The sequence below is a fragment of the Sinohyriopsis cumingii genome, unplaced genomic scaffold (assembly GCF_028554795.1).
Source record: "Sinohyriopsis cumingii isolate HCF-2022 unplaced genomic scaffold, ASM2855479v2 utg004134l, whole genome shotgun sequence".
NCBI classification, from domain to species: Eukaryota; Metazoa; Mollusca; class Bivalvia; order Unionida; family Unionidae; genus Sinohyriopsis; species Sinohyriopsis cumingii.
Window position 1 is genome coordinate 3,994 of NW_028316680.1, and position 16,600 is coordinate 20,593.

The window sequence follows — 16,600 nt, forward strand, 5'->3', positions numbered from 1 at the left end:
AGTCATCTTTGAAGGTATTTTAGATTAACATATGATTTGCATTGATTGTCACACAGTGGAAAGGTCAGTACTGAGAAACAAATGTAGAGAACATATAGTAAAATTAATTGTGTACTATGTCCTGTAAGGGCAGTATTGGAGCAAAGTTTAAATTGGTATAAAATCTTTATTATTAAAGATAGACACATGAAATTTTAACATGTCATGTATATTGACTTTTAAAATATAAGAATGAAATTAAAAGTAAAAAATTAATTTTTATTTTAAAAATTTTAATAAAATTTTAAAAAAATTAAAAATAATAATTAAAAAACCCCTAAAATGCACATATATAATATTTTTGGGAATCATATTAAATGTTATCAGCATGTATATATTCCTACACCATATAAAAACTCCAATGTTGGATTTTTGTCACATTTTGTCAGAGAAAATATCTTTGTAGTCAAAATGAGACCTTCATTAAAAATACATGAAGACAAAATTATAATTTGTATTGGCCATTCAGACTATTTATTAGGGGTCCAATCAGTTAATTTATGTGTTTATGATGGGGTCACTTCCTGAGTAACAAACTTCTGCTTGTATAGCCTTCAGTAATTGTTTATAAACATAGTTATAAGGTATTTAGTGAGAGGACAGCGATGAAAACTTTATACTAGAACCTACTCAAGTTCTCTACTAAATCATTTTAAACTGTCTGAGAATGAAATACAGGTCAAAGGGATAAAATATGCTTCCCCCAGGTATATTTACCCTTGGATGTAAGAAAAAAGCAAAATGATGTAAGTTGAATACAAAATGCATTCCATTTTATTGTTCAGTTAGGTTAAGATATTGATTGGTGTAGTGCGGCATTGTGGCCTATATGATGTTATGGGAATTCTAATGATCCATCTTGCTTTATGCATTATTAATTACTAATACTATTTGTTAACTGACACTCTAAAGATTACATAAGAAGCATTCAAACAAATTATTTGAATTTAACTTTGTACATGGTTACATATCCCACATGTACAAATATCCATCCATTTTAGAATGTTTGGGATCAAAAGTTCACATTCAGTACATCATATAGGCTGACAGTGTACCTATAGTGAACCTGTAAAGCACATTTATGGCTATGTGCACTGAAAAGATCCCAAAATGTTATTTTCATCATGAATATGCCTATGTATGGTAACATATTTCAATTTAGTACTTTGACAGAGTGCGGTATTGAAACATCAGCTGATATCTGATTCCATTCAATCAATGAGCTTAATAATTGGTAACCAACACTCTTCAAAATACCATATAAATGTTCAAATAGATAATTTGAATTATGTTTGCACATTTGATCTTAACAAGTACATTGTATATGTCCCACATATGCAAATTTCCATCCTTGTTTACAAGTTTTGGGGATGAGAATTTCACATTTAGCTGATGATATAGGATTTATTGGTACTTATAGTTGATTTGTATGACCACATTTGGCTGTATTCACTTGCAATATCCAAAATTGTTATTTCCCTCATGAATAAGAATGCTTATAGTAACACATTCTAATTTAGTACATTGTCACCTGACTTTCCTGTATACTGGTATGTAATAATGTTTACACCAATGATCAAACCTCACCGCCCCAACATTGCCTTAAACTTTATGATACATAGTCTACCTGATTAGTTTTTTAACTTGTATTTGGCTAAATGTGCTTCTAGAAACCTCATATACTTTTAGGATGAATTTAACACTTTAATACATGGCCATTGCTTCACATTTCTGAGTGTGACTCTGTCAAGTTTAATATTTTCCCCAATGCTTGCAACCTTAATGTTAATTTGAAATCACCATATCTAACACAGTTTAACTTCATTTACATAGATCTTACTGTTTTCTAGAATTAAGTGAAACATATTGGATCTTTTCAGGTCTAGTCTGGTATCTGGAACAAAGTGTTAGAGTTGGATTAGCTTGGAAGCTCTCCTGAGTAGTCTGGTGGTAATAGCATGGTTTCATAAGGGCATGTGCAGTGTACTGCCATAAGTGACCAAGATTAGTTCATATCACCACACTGATATATGGCACCTCAAAGACATGGCTTAGGTTTTCATGAGAGAGATCAGCACCATTTTTCAGTAAGGTAGAACCTCCCTAGTAACTATTTTTCCTGTCCCATTGCCACCTTTTGTTGTTATCGACATTGAAATGGAATGCATTTTTGCTATAAAACATGGTAGTGGTCCCATTAGAACTTTAAATCTGAATGTGCTATTAGTTATGGAAACAACTGCCTAAGTACCTGACACAATAAATGTGGAACATAGCACCTGTCAGTGTTTCTTTAGTGTGTACACCTATATGCATCTGGACAGGCATATTGCGGTTTGCTGCCAAAATCACTATGAGCTATGATGCTTCACTACCCTTGGGGAAAATGTTATCAGTTATACAGACCCAAACTACCATTTGTTTTAAATATCATTCATTAGTCAACTTTTCTGTCTAAAATTTGTCAAACTGTGTTTTAAAACTTGTATGAAAATTTAAGTTTTCAATAAAATTTAGTTTTTAAAATTTAAATGTTAATTTAATTTGCCATTAAAACTGAATTTATCAACATTTATAATTTTCAAACATATTTTCAGACAGGGCTTATCTTGTATCACAATTAGGTTTTTACTGCATTGAAAAATTCCTATAATTAAGGAAGATATAGCAAATTTAGTTTTGGTTTCTCAAGAGCACTTGGACCAGAACTTGCACCCTGTGGAACACCAGCACTACATACTTTCTGACAGGTGTCACATGTTTTCCTTGCAAGGAAATTCAAAAAGACTTCATGTATAAAGTTGAAATAGGTATAGCATGCAAATATAAAAGTTTGACTAAAATTGGCGTAAAACATGTAGCCTGTCAGGAATTACATCACAATTAATACTTCCAGTTCAGTACCCACGAATGAAGTTCTAGTCTATTTTTAGAACATTTTTTCCTCTCTCATTTTGGTGGTGATAGAAGAGTTTTATTTATGCATTTTTGGTAGGGATTTAAAGGTGACTGTTTATTCTTGATAATATGAGCTCAGGGTGTTGTTGTCTGTATGTATTTTGGCGACAGTGCACAGTGAGTAATAAGGCCTTGGTGATGATCCGGAAGTGAAATTCGTGTTCTGGTTACATGCTGTTATGTTGACAGTCAATAATCTAAAAAAAGAGCAGGTCAACCTTTGACAAGAACTTCACCGTGAAGTCATCTTTGAAGGTATTTTAGATTAACATATGATTTGCATTGATTGTCACACAGTGGAAAGGTCAGTACTGAGAAACAAATGTAGAGAACATATAGTAAAATTAATTGTGTACTATGTCCTGTAAGGGCAGTATTGGAGCAAAGTTTAAATTGGTATAAAATCTTTATTATTAAAGATAGACACATGAAATTTTAACATGTCATGTATATTGACTTTTAAAATATAAGAATGAAATTAAAAGTAAAAAATTAATTTTTATTTTAAAAATTTTAATAAAATTTTAAAAAAATTAAAAATAATAATTAAAAAACCCCTAAAATGCACATATATAATATTTTTGGGAATCATATTAAATGTTATCAGCATGTATATATTCCTACACCATATAAAAACTCCAATGTTGGATTTTTGTCACATTTTGTCAGAGAAAATATCTTTGTAGTCAAAATGAGACCTTCATTAAAAATACATGAAGACAAAATTATAATTTGTATTGGCCATTCAGACTATTTATTAGGGGTCCAATCAGTTAATTTATGTGTTTATGATGGGGTCACTTCCTGAGTAACAAACTTCTGCTTGTATAGCCTTCAGTAATTGTTTATAAACATAGTTATAAGGTATTTAGTGAGAGGACAGCGATGAAAACTTTATACTAGAACCTACTCAAGTTCTCTACTAAATCATTTTAAACTGTCTGAGAATGAAATACAGGTCAAAGGGATAAAATATGCTTCCCCCAGGTATATTTACCCTTGGATGTAAGAAAAAAGCAAAATGATGTAAGTTGAATACAAAATGCATTCCATTTTATTGTTCAGTTAGGTTAAGATATTGATTGGTGTAGTGCGGCATTGTGGCCTATATGATGTTATGGGAATTCTAATGATCCATCTTGCTTTATGCATTATTAATTACTAATACTATTTGTTAACTGACACTCTAAAGATTACATAAGAAGCATTCAAACAAATTATTTGAATTTAACTTTGTACATGGTTACATATCCCACATGTACAAATATCCATCCATTTTAGAATGTTTGGGATCAAAAGTTCACATTCAGTACATCATATAGGCTGACAGTGTACCTATAGTGAACCTGTAAAGCACATTTATGGCTATGTGCACTGAAAAGATCCCAAAATGTTATTTTCATCATGAATATGCCTATGTATGGTAACATATTTCAATTTAGTACTTTGACAGAGTGCGGTATTGAAACATCAGCTGATATCTGATTCCATTCAATCAATGAGCTTAATAATTGGTAACCAACACTCTTCAAAATACCATATAAATGTTCAAATAGATAATTTGAATTATGTTTGCACATTTGATCTTAACAAGTACATTGTATATGTCCCACATATGCAAATTTCCATCCTTGTTTACAAGTTTTGGGGATGAGAATTTCACATTTAGCTGATGATATAGGATTTATTGGTACTTATAGTTGATTTGTATGACCACATTTGGCTGTATTCACTTGCAATATCCAAAATTGTTATTTCCCTCATGAATAAGAATGCTTATAGTAACACATTCTAATTTAGTACATTGTCACCTGACTTTCCTGTATACTGGTATGTAATAATGTTTACACCAATGATCAAACCTCACCGCCCCAACATTGCCTTAAACTTTATGATACATAGTCTACCTGATTAGTTTTTTAACTTGTATTTGGCTAAATGTGCTTCTAGAAACCTCATATACTTTTAGGATGAATTTAACACTTTAATACATGGCCATTGCTTCACATTTCTGAGTGTGACTCTGTCAAGTTTAATATTTTCCCCAATGCTTGCAACCTTAATGTTAATTTGAAATCACCATATCTAACACAGTTTAACTTCATTTACATAGATCTTACTGTTTTCTAGAATTAAGTGAAACATATTGGATCTTTTCAGGTCTAGTCTGGTATCTGGAACAAAGTGTTAGAGTTGGATTAGCTTGGAAGCTCTCCTGAGTAGTCTGGTGGTAATAGCATGGTTTCATAAGGGCATGTGCAGTGTACTGCCATAAGTGACCAAGATTAGTTCATATCACCACACTGATATATGGCACCTCAAAGACATGGCTTAGGTTTTCATGAGAGAGATCAGCACCATTTTTCAGTAAGGTAGAACCTCCCTAGTAACTATTTTCCTGTCCCATTGCCACCTTTTGTTGTTATCGACATTGAAATGGAATGCATTTTTGCTATAAAACATGGTAGTGGTCCCATTAGAACTTTAAATCTGAATGTGCTATTAGTTATGGAAACAACTGCCTAAGTACCTGACACAATAAATGTGGAACATAGCACCTGTCAGTGTTTCTTTAGTGTGTACACCTATATGCATCTGGACAGGCATATTGCGGTTTGCTGCCAAAATCACTATGAGCTATGATGCTTCACTACCCTTGGGGAAAATGTTATCAGTTATACAGACCCAAACTACCATTTGTTTTAAATATCATTCATTAGTCAACTTTTCTGTCTAAAATTTGTCAAACTGTGTTTTAAAACTTGTATGAAAATTTAAGTTTTCAATAAAATTTAGTTTTTAAAATTTAAATGTTAATTTAATTTGCCATTAAAACTGAATTTATCAACATTTATAATTTTCAAACATATTTTCAGACAGGGCTTATCTTGTATCACAATTAGGTTTTTACTGCATTGAAAAATTCCTATAATTAAGGAAGATATAGCAAATTTAGTTTTGGTTTCTCAAGAGCACTTGGACCAGAACTTGCACCCTGTGGAACACCAGCACTACATACTTTCTGACAGGTGTCACATGTTTTCCTTGCAAGGAAATTCAAAAAGACTTCATGTATAAAGTTGAAATAGGTATAGCATGCAAATATAAAAGTTTGACTAAAATTGGCGTAAAACATGTAGCCTGTCAGGAATTACATCACAATTAATACTTCCAGTTCAGTACCCACGAATGAAGTTCTAGTCTATTTTTAGAACATTTTTTCCTCTCTCATTTTGGTGGTGATAGAAGAGTTTTATTTATGCATTTTTGGTAGGGATTTAAAGGTGACTGTTTATTCTTGATAATATGAGCTCAGGGTGTTGTTGTCTGTATGTATTTTGGCGACAGTGCACAGTGAGTAATAAGGCCTTGGTGATGATCCGGAAGTGAAATTCGTGTTCTGGTTACATGCTGTTATGTTGACAGTCAATAATCTAAAAAAAGAGCAGGTCAACCTTTGACAAGAACTTCACCGTGAAGTCATCTTTGAAGGTATTTTAGATTAACATATGATTTGCATTGATTGTCACACAGTGGAAAGGTCAGTACTGAGAAACAAATGTAGAGAACATATAGTAAAATTAATTGTGTACTATGTCCTGTAAGGGCAGTATTGGAGCAAAGTTTAAATTGGTATAAAATCTTTATTATTAAAGATAGACACATGAAATTTTAACATGTCATGTATATTGACTTTTAAAATATAAGAATGAAATTAAAAGTAAAAAATTAATTTTTATTTTAAAAATTTTAATAAAATTTTAAAAAAATTAAAAATAATAATTAAAAAACCCCTAAAATGCACATATATAATATTTTTGGGAATCATATTAAATGTTATCAGCATGTATATATTCCTACACCATATAAAAACTCCAATGTTGGATTTTTGTCACATTTTGTCAGAGAAAATATCTTTGTAGTCAAAATGAGACCTTCATTAAAAATACATGAAGACAAAATTATAATTTGTATTGGCCATTCAGACTATTTATTAGGGGTCCAATCAGTTAATTTATGTGTTTATGATGGGGTCACTTCCTGAGTAACAAACTTCTGCTTGTATAGCCTTCAGTAATTGTTTATAAACATAGTTATAAGGTATTTAGTGAGAGGACAGCGATGAAAACTTTATACTAGAACCTACTCAAGTTCTCTACTAAATCATTTTAAACTGTCTGAGAATGAAATACAGGTCAAAGGGATAAAATATGCTTCCCCCAGGTATATTTACCCTTGGATGTAAGAAAAAAGCAAAATGATGTAAGTTGAATACAAAATGCATTCCATTTTATTGTTCAGTTAGGTTAAGATATTGATTGGTGTAGTGCGGCATTGTGGCCTATATGATGTTATGGGAATTCTAATGATCCATCTTGCTTTATGCATTATTAATTACTAATACTATTTGTTAACTGACACTCTAAAGATTACATAAGAAGCATTCAAACAAATTATTTGAATTTAACTTTGTACATGGTTACATATCCCACATGTACAAATATCCATCCATTTTAGAATGTTTGGGATCAAAAGTTCACATTCAGTACATCATATAGGCTGACAGTGTACCTATAGTGAACCTGTAAAGCACATTTATGGCTATGTGCACTGAAAAGATCCCAAAATGTTATTTTCATCATGAATATGCCTATGTATGGTAACATATTTCAATTTAGTACTTTGACAGAGTGCGGTATTGAAACATCAGCTGATATCTGATTCCATTCAATCAATGAGCTTAATAATTGGTAACCAACACTCTTCAAAATACCATATAAATGTTCAAATAGATAATTTGAATTATGTTTGCACATTTGATCTTAACAAGTACATTGTATATGTCCCACATATGCAAATTTCCATCCTTGTTTACAAGTTTTGGGGATGAGAATTTCACATTTAGCTGATGATATAGGATTTATTGGTACTTATAGTTGATTTGTATGACCACATTTGGCTGTATTCACTTGCAATATCCAAAATTGTTATTTCCCTCATGAATAAGAATGCTTATAGTAACACATTCTAATTTAGTACATTGTCACCTGACTTTCCTGTATACTGGTATGTAATAATGTTTACACCAATGATCAAACCTCACCGCCCCAACATTGCCTTAAACTTTATGATACATAGTCTACCTGATTAGTTTTTTAACTTGTATTTGGCTAAATGTGCTTCTAGAAACCTCATATACTTTTAGGATGAATTTAACACTTTAATACATGGCCATTGCTTCACATTTCTGAGTGTGACTCTGTCAAGTTTAATATTTTCCCCAATGCTTGCAACCTTAATGTTAATTTGAAATCACCATATCTAACACAGTTTAACTTCATTTACATAGATCTTACTGTTTTCTAGAATTAAGTGAAACATATTGGATCTTTTCAGGTCTAGTCTGGTATCTGGAACAAAGTGTTAGAGTTGGATTAGCTTGGAAGCTCTCCTGAGTAGTCTGGTGGTAATAGCATGGTTTCATAAGGGCATGTGCAGTGTACTGCCATAAGTGACCAAGATTAGTTCATATCACCACACTGATATATGGCACCTCAAAGACATGGCTTAGGTTTTCATGAGAGAGATCAGCACCATTTTTCAGTAAGGTAGAACCTCCCTAGTAACTATTTTCCTGTCCCATTGCCACCTTTTGTTGTTATCGACATTGAAATGGAATGCATTTTTGCTATAAAACATGGTAGTGGTCCCATTAGAACTTTAAATCTGAATGTGCTATTAGTTATGGAAACAACTGCCTAAGTACCTGACACAATAAATGTGGAACATAGCACCTGTCAGTGTTTCTTTAGTGTGTACACCTATATGCATCTGGACAGGCATATTGCGGTTTGCTGCCAAAATCACTATGAGCTATGATGCTTCACTACCCTTGGGGAAAATGTTATCAGTTATACAGACCCAAACTACCATTTGTTTTAAATATCATTCATTAGTCAACTTTTCTGTCTAAAATTTGTCAAACTGTGTTTTAAAACTTGTATGAAAATTTAAGTTTTCAATAAAATTTAGTTTTTAAAATTTAAATGTTAATTTAATTTGCCATTAAAACTGAATTTATCAACATTTATAATTTTCAAACATATTTTCAGACAGGGCTTATCTTGTATCACAATTAGGTTTTTACTGCATTGAAAAATTCCTATAATTAAGGAAGATATAGCAAATTTAGTTTTGGTTTCTCAAGAGCACTTGGACCAGAACTTGCACCCTGTGGAACACCAGCACTACATACTTTCTGACAGGTGTCACATGTTTTCCTTGCAAGGAAATTCAAAAAGACTTCATGTATAAAGTTGAAATAGGTATAGCATGCAAATATAAAAGTTTGACTAAAATTGGCGTAAAACATGTAGCCTGTCAGGAATTACATCACAATTAATACTTCCAGTTCAGTACCCACGAATGAAGTTCTAGTCTATTTTTAGAACATTTTTTCCTCTCTCATTTTGGTGGTGATAGAAGAGTTTTATTTATGCATTTTTGGTAGGGATTTAAAGGTGACTGGTTTATTCTTGATAATATGAGCTCAGGGTGTTGTTGTCTGTATGTATTTTGGCGACAGTGCACAGTGAGTAATAAGGCCTTGGTGATGATCCGGAAGTGAAATTCGTGTTCTGGTTACATGCTGTTATGTTGACAGTCAATAATCTAAAAAAAGAGCAGGTCAACCTTTGACAAGAACTTCACCGTGAAGTCATCTTTGAAGGTATTTTAGATTAACATATGATTTGCATTGATTGTCACACAGTGGAAAGGTCAGTACTGAGAAACAAATGTAGAGAACATATAGTAAAATTAATTGTGTACTATGTCCTGTAAGGGCAGTATTGGAGCAAAGTTTAAATTGGTATAAAATCTTTATTATTAAAGATAGACACATGAAATTTTAACATGTCATGTATATTGACTTTTAAAATATAAGAATGAAATTAAAAGTAAAAAATTAATTTTTATTTTAAAAATTTTAATAAAATTTTAAAAAAATTAAAAATAATAATTAAAAAACCCCTAAAATGCACATATATAATATTTTTGGGAATCATATTAAATGTTATCAGCATGTATATATTCCTACACCATATAAAAACTCCAATGTTGGATTTTTGTCACATTTTGTCAGAGAAAATATCTTTGTAGTCAAAATGAGACCTTCATTAAAAATACATGAAGACAAAATTATAATTTGTATTGGCCATTCAGACTATTTATTAGGGGTCCAATCAGTTAATTTATGTGTTTATGATGGGGTCACTTCCTGAGTAACAAACTTCTGCTTGTATAGCCTTCAGTAATTGTTTATAAACATAGTTATAAGGTATTTAGTGAGAGGACAGCGATGAAAACTTTATACTAGAACCTACTCAAGTTCTCTACTAAATCATTTTAAACTGTCTGAGAATGAAATACAGGTCAAAGGGATAAAATATGCTTCCCCCAGGTATATTTACCCTTGGATGTAAGAAAAAAGCAAAATGATGTAAGTTGAATACAAAATGCATTCCATTTTATTGTTCAGTTAGGTTAAGATATTGATTGGTGTAGTGCGGCATTGTGGCCTATATGATGTTATGGGAATTCTAATGATCCATCTTGCTTTATGCATTATTAATTACTAATACTATTTGTTAACTGACACTCTAAAGATTACATAAGAAGCATTCAAACAAATTATTTGAATTTAACTTTGTACATGGTTACATATCCCACATGTACAAATATCCATCCATTTTAGAATGTTTGGGATCAAAAGTTCACATTCAGTACATCATATAGGCTGACAGTGTACCTATAGTGAACCTGTAAAGCACATTTATGGCTATGTGCACTGAAAAGATCCCAAAATGTTATTTTCATCATGAATATGCCTATGTATGGTAACATATTTCAATTTAGTACTTTGACAGAGTGCGGTATTGAAACATCAGCTGATATCTGATTCCATTCAATCAATGAGCTTAATAATTGGTAACCAACACTCTTCAAAATACCATATAAATGTTCAAATAGATAATTTGAATTATGTTTGCACATTTGATCTTAACAAGTACATTGTATATGTCCCACATATGCAAATTTCCATCCTTGTTTACAAGTTTTGGGGATGAGAATTTCACATTTAGCTGATGATATAGGATTTATTGGTACTTATAGTTGATTTGTATGACCACATTTGGCTGTATTCACTTGCAATATCCAAAATTGTTATTTCCCTCATGAATAAGAATGCTTATAGTAACACATTCTAATTTAGTACATTGTCACCTGACTTTCCTGTATACTGGTATGTAATAATGTTTACACCAATGATCAAACCTCACCGCCCCAACATTGCCTTAAACTTTATGATACATAGTCTACCTGATTAGTTTTTTAACTTGTATTTGGCTAAATGTGCTTCTAGAAACCTCATATACTTTTAGGATGAATTTAACACTTTAATACATGGCCATTGCTTCACATTTCTGAGTGTGACTCTGTCAAGTTTAATATTTTCCCCAATGCTTGCAACCTTAATGTTAATTTGAAATCACCATATCTAACACAGTTTAACTTCATTTACATAGATCTTACTGTTTTCTAGAATTAAGTGAAACATATTGGATCTTTTCAGGTCTAGTCTGGTATCTGGAACAAAGTGTTAGAGTTGGATTAGCTTGGAAGCTCTCCTGAGTAGTCTGGTGGTAATAGCATGGTTTCATAAGGGCATGTGCAGTGTACTGCCATAAGTGACCAAGATTAGTTCATATCACCACACTGATATATGGCACCTCAAAGACATGGCTTAGGTTTTCATGAGAGAGATCAGCACCATTTTTCAGTAAGGTAGAACCTCCCTAGTAACTATTTTCCTGTCCCATTGCCACCTTTTGTTGTTATCGACATTGAAATGGAATGCATTTTTGCTATAAAACATGGTAGTGGTCCCATTAGAACTTTAAATCTGAATGTGCTATTAGTTATGGAAACAACTGCCTAAGTACCTGACACAATAAATGTGGAACATAGCACCTGTCAGTGTTTCTTTAGTGTGTACACCTATATGCATCTGGACAGGCATATTGCGGTTTGCTGCCAAAATCACTATGAGCTATGATGCTTCACTACCCTTGGGGAAAATGTTATCAGTTATACAGACCCAAACTACCATTTGTTTTAAATATCATTCATTAGTCAACTTTTCTGTCTAAAATTTGTCAAACTGTGTTTTAAAACTTGTATGAAAATTTAAGTTTTCAATAAAATTTAGTTTTTAAAATTTAAATGTTAATTTAATTTGCCATTAAAACTGAATTTATCAACATTTATAATTTTCAAACATATTTTCAGACAGGGCTTATCTTGTATCACAATTAGGTTTTTACTGCATTGAAAAATTCCTATAATTAAGGAAGATATAGCAAATTTAGTTTTGGTTTCTCAAGAGCACTTGGACCAGAACTTGCACCCTGTGGAACACCAGCACTACATACTTTCTGACAGGTGTCACATGTTTTCCTTGCAAGGAAATTCAAAAAGACTTCATGTATAAAGTTGAAATAGGTATAGCATGCAAATATAAAAGTTTGACTAAAATTGGCGTAAAACATGTAGCCTGTCAGGAATTACATCACAATTAATACTTCCAGTTCAGTACCCACGAATGAAGTTCTAGTCTATTTTTAGAACATTTTTTCCTCTCTCATTTTGGTGGTGATAGAAGAGTTTTATTTATGCATTTTTGGTAGGGATTTAAAGGTGACTGTTTATTCTTGATAATATGAGCTCAGGGTGTTGTTGTCTGTATGTATTTTGGCGACAGTGCACAGTGAGTAATAAGGCCTTGGTGATGATCCGGAAGTGAAATTCGTGTTCTGGTTACATGCTGTTATGTTGACAGTCAATAATCTAAAAAAAGAGCAGGTCAACCTTTGACAAGAACTTCACCGTGAAGTCATCTTTGAAGGTATTTTAGATTAACATATGATTTGCATTGATTGTCACACAGTGGAAAGGTCAGTACTGAGAAACAAATGTAGAGAACATATAGTAAAATTAATTGTGTACTATGTCCTGTAAGGGCAGTATTGGAGCAAAGTTTAAATTGGTATAAAATCTTTATTATTAAAGATAGACACATGAAATTTTAACATGTCATGTATATTGACTTTTAAAATATAAGAATGAAATTAAAAGTAAAAAAATTAATTATTTTAAAAATTTTTAAAATTTTAAAAAAATTAAAAATAATAATTAAAAAACCCCTAAAATGCACATATATAATATTTTTGGGAATCATATTAAATGTTATCAGCATGTATATATTCCTACACCATATAAAAACTCCAATGTTGGATTTTTGTCACATTTTGTCAGAGAAAATATCTTTGTAGTCAAAATGAGACCTTCATTAAAAATACATGAAGACAAAATTATAATTTGTATTGGCCATTCAGACTATTTATTAGGGGTCCAATCAGTTAATTTATGTGTTTATGATGGGGTCACTTCCTGAGTAACAAACTTCTGCTTGTATAGCCTTCAGTAATTGTTTATAAACATAGTTATAAGGTATTTAGTGAGAGGACAGCGATGAAAACTTTATACTAGAACCTACTCAAGTTCTCTACTAAATCATTTTAAACTGTCTGAGAATGAAATACAGGTCAAAGGGATAAAATATGCTTCCCCCAGGTATATTTACCCTTGGATGTAAGAAAAAAGCAAAATGATGTAAGTTGAATACAAAATGCATTCCATTTTATTGTTCAGTTAGGTTAAGATATTGATTGGTGTAGTGCGGCATTGTGGCCTATATGATGTTATGGGAATTCTAATGATCCATCTTGCTTTATGCATTATTAATTACTAATACTATTTGTTAACTGACACTCTAAAGATTACATAAGAAGCATTCAAACAAATTATTTGAATTTAACTTTGTACATGGTTACATATCCCACATGTACAAATATCCATCCATTTTAGAATGTTTGGGATCAAAAGTTCACATTCAGTACATCATATAGGCTGACAGTGTACCTATAGTGAACCTGTAAAGCACATTTATGGCTATGTGCACTGAAAAGATCCCAAAATGTTATTTTCATCATGAATATGCCTATGTATGGTAACATATTTCAATTTAGTACTTTGACAGAGTGCGGTATTGAAACATCAGCTGATATCTGATTCCATTCAATCAATGAGCTTAATAATTGGTAACCAACACTCTTCAAAATACCATATAAATGTTCAAATAGATAATTTGAATTATGTTTGCACATTTGATCTTAACAAGTACATTGTATATGTCCCACATATGCAAATTTCCATCCTTGTTTACAAGTTTTGGGGATGAGAATTTCACATTTAGCTGATGATATAGGATTTATTGGTACTTATAGTTGATTTGTATGACCACATTTGGCTGTATTCACTTGCAATATCCAAAATTGTTATTTCCCTCATGAATAAGAATGCTTATAGTAACACATTCTAATTTAGTACATTGTCACCTGACTTTCCTGTATACTGGTATGTAATAATGTTTACACCAATGATCAAACCTCACCGCCCCAACATTGCCTTAAACTTTATGATACATAGTCTACCTGATTAGTTTTTTAACTTGTATTTGGCTAAATGTGCTTCTAGAAACCTCATATACTTTTAGGATGAATTTAACACTTTAATACATGGCCATTGCTTCACATTTCTGAGTGTGACTCTGTCAAGTTTAATATTTTCCCCAATGCTTGCAACCTTAATGTTAATTTGAAATCACCATATCTAACACAGTTTAACTTCATTTACATAGATCTTACTGTTTTCTAGAATTAAGTGAAACATATTGGATCTTTTCAGGTCTAGTCTGGTATCTGGAACAAAGTGTTAGAGTTGGATTAGCTTGGAAGCTCTCCTGAGTAGTCTGGTGGTAATAGCATGGTTTCATAAGGGCATGTGCAGTGTACTGCCATAAGTGACCAAGATTAGTTCATATCACCACACTGATATATGGCACCTCAAAGACATGGCTTAGGTTTTCATGAGAGAGATCAGCACCATTTTTCAGTAAGGTAGAACCTCCCTAGTAACTATTTTCCTGTCCCATTGCCACCTTTTGTTGTTATCGACATTGAAATGGAATGCATTTTTGCTATAAAACATGGTAGTGGTCCCATTAGAACTTTAAATCTGAATGTGCTATTAGTTATGGAAACAACTGCCTAAGTACCTGACACAATAAATGTGGAACATAGCACCTGTCAGTGTTTCTTTAGTGTGTACACCTATATGCATCTGGACAGGCATATTGCGGTTTGCTGCCAAAATCACTATGAGCTATGATGCTTCACTACCCTTGGGGAAAATGTTATCAGTTATACAGACCCAAACTACCATTTGTTTTAAATATCATTCATTAGTCAACTTTTCTGTCTAAAATTTGTCAAACTGTGTTTTAAAACTTGTATGAAAATTTAAGTTTTCAATAAAATTTAGTTTTTAAAATTTAAATGTTAATTTAATTTGCCATTAAAACTGAATTTATCAACATTTATAATTTTCAAACATATTTTCAGACAGGGCTTATCTTGTATCACAATTAGGTTTTTACTGCATTGAAAAATTCCTATAATTAAGGAAGATATAGCAAATTTAGTTTTGGTTTCTCAAGAGCACTTGGACCAGAACTTGCACCCTGTGGAACACCAGCACTACATACTTTCTGACAGGTGTCACATGTTTTCCTTGCAAGGAAATTCAAAAAGACTTCATGTATAAAGTTGAAATAGGTATAGCATGCAAATATAAAAGTTTGACTAAAATTGGCGTAAAACATGTAGCCTGTCAGGAATTACATCACAATTAATACTTCCAGTTCAGTACCCACGAATGAAGTTCTAGTCTATTTTTAGAACATTTTTTCCTCTCTCATTTTGGTGGTGATAGAAGAGTTTTATTTATGCATTTTTGGTAGGGATTTAAAGGTGACTGTTTATTCTTGATAATATGAGCTCAGGGTGTTGTTGTCTGTATGTATTTTGGCGACAGTGCACAGTGAGTAATAAGGCCTTGGTGATGATCCGGAAGTGAAATTCGTGTTCTGGTTACATGCTGTTATGTTGACAGTCAATAATCTAAAAAAAGAGCAGGTCAACCTTTGACAAGAACTTCACCGTGAAGTCATCTTTGAAGGTATTTTAGATTAACATATGATTTGCATTGATTGTCACACAGTGGAAAGGTCAGTACTGAGAAACAAATGTAGAGAACATATAGTAAAATTAATTGTGTACTATGTCCTGTAAGGGCAGTATTGGAGCAAAGTTTAAATTGGTATAAAATCTTTATTATTAAAGATAGACACATGAAATTTTAACATGTCATGTATATTGACTTTTAAAATATAAGAATGAAATTAAAAGTAAAAAATTAATTTTTATTTTAAAAATTTTAATAAAATTTTAAAAAAATTAAAAATAATAATTAAAAAACCCCTAAAATGCACATATATAATATTTTTGGGAATCATATTAAATGTTATCAGCATGTATATATTCCTACACCATATAAAAACTCCAATGTTGGATTTTTGTCA

At 31.8% G+C, this 16,600-nt stretch overlaps 1 long non-coding RNA gene across 2 annotated transcripts; it reads left to right on the forward strand.

The window, feature by feature from the left end:
• Positions 1-747: 747 nt before the first annotated feature.
• On the forward strand, positions 748-16,241 carry LOC149769255 (uncharacterized). Of its 2 annotated transcripts, XR_016419306.1 has the most exons (5): positions 748-2,131; positions 5,158-5,369; positions 8,395-8,606; positions 11,633-11,844; positions 14,866-16,241. It is a non-coding gene; the product is annotated as an uncharacterized LOC149769255 (long non-coding RNA). The 2 variants fall into 2 exon arrangements; XR_016419305.1 differs by lacking the exon at positions 14,866-16,241 and having other exon boundaries at positions 11,633-13,009.
• The last annotated feature ends 359 nt before the right edge of the window (positions 16,242-16,600 follow it).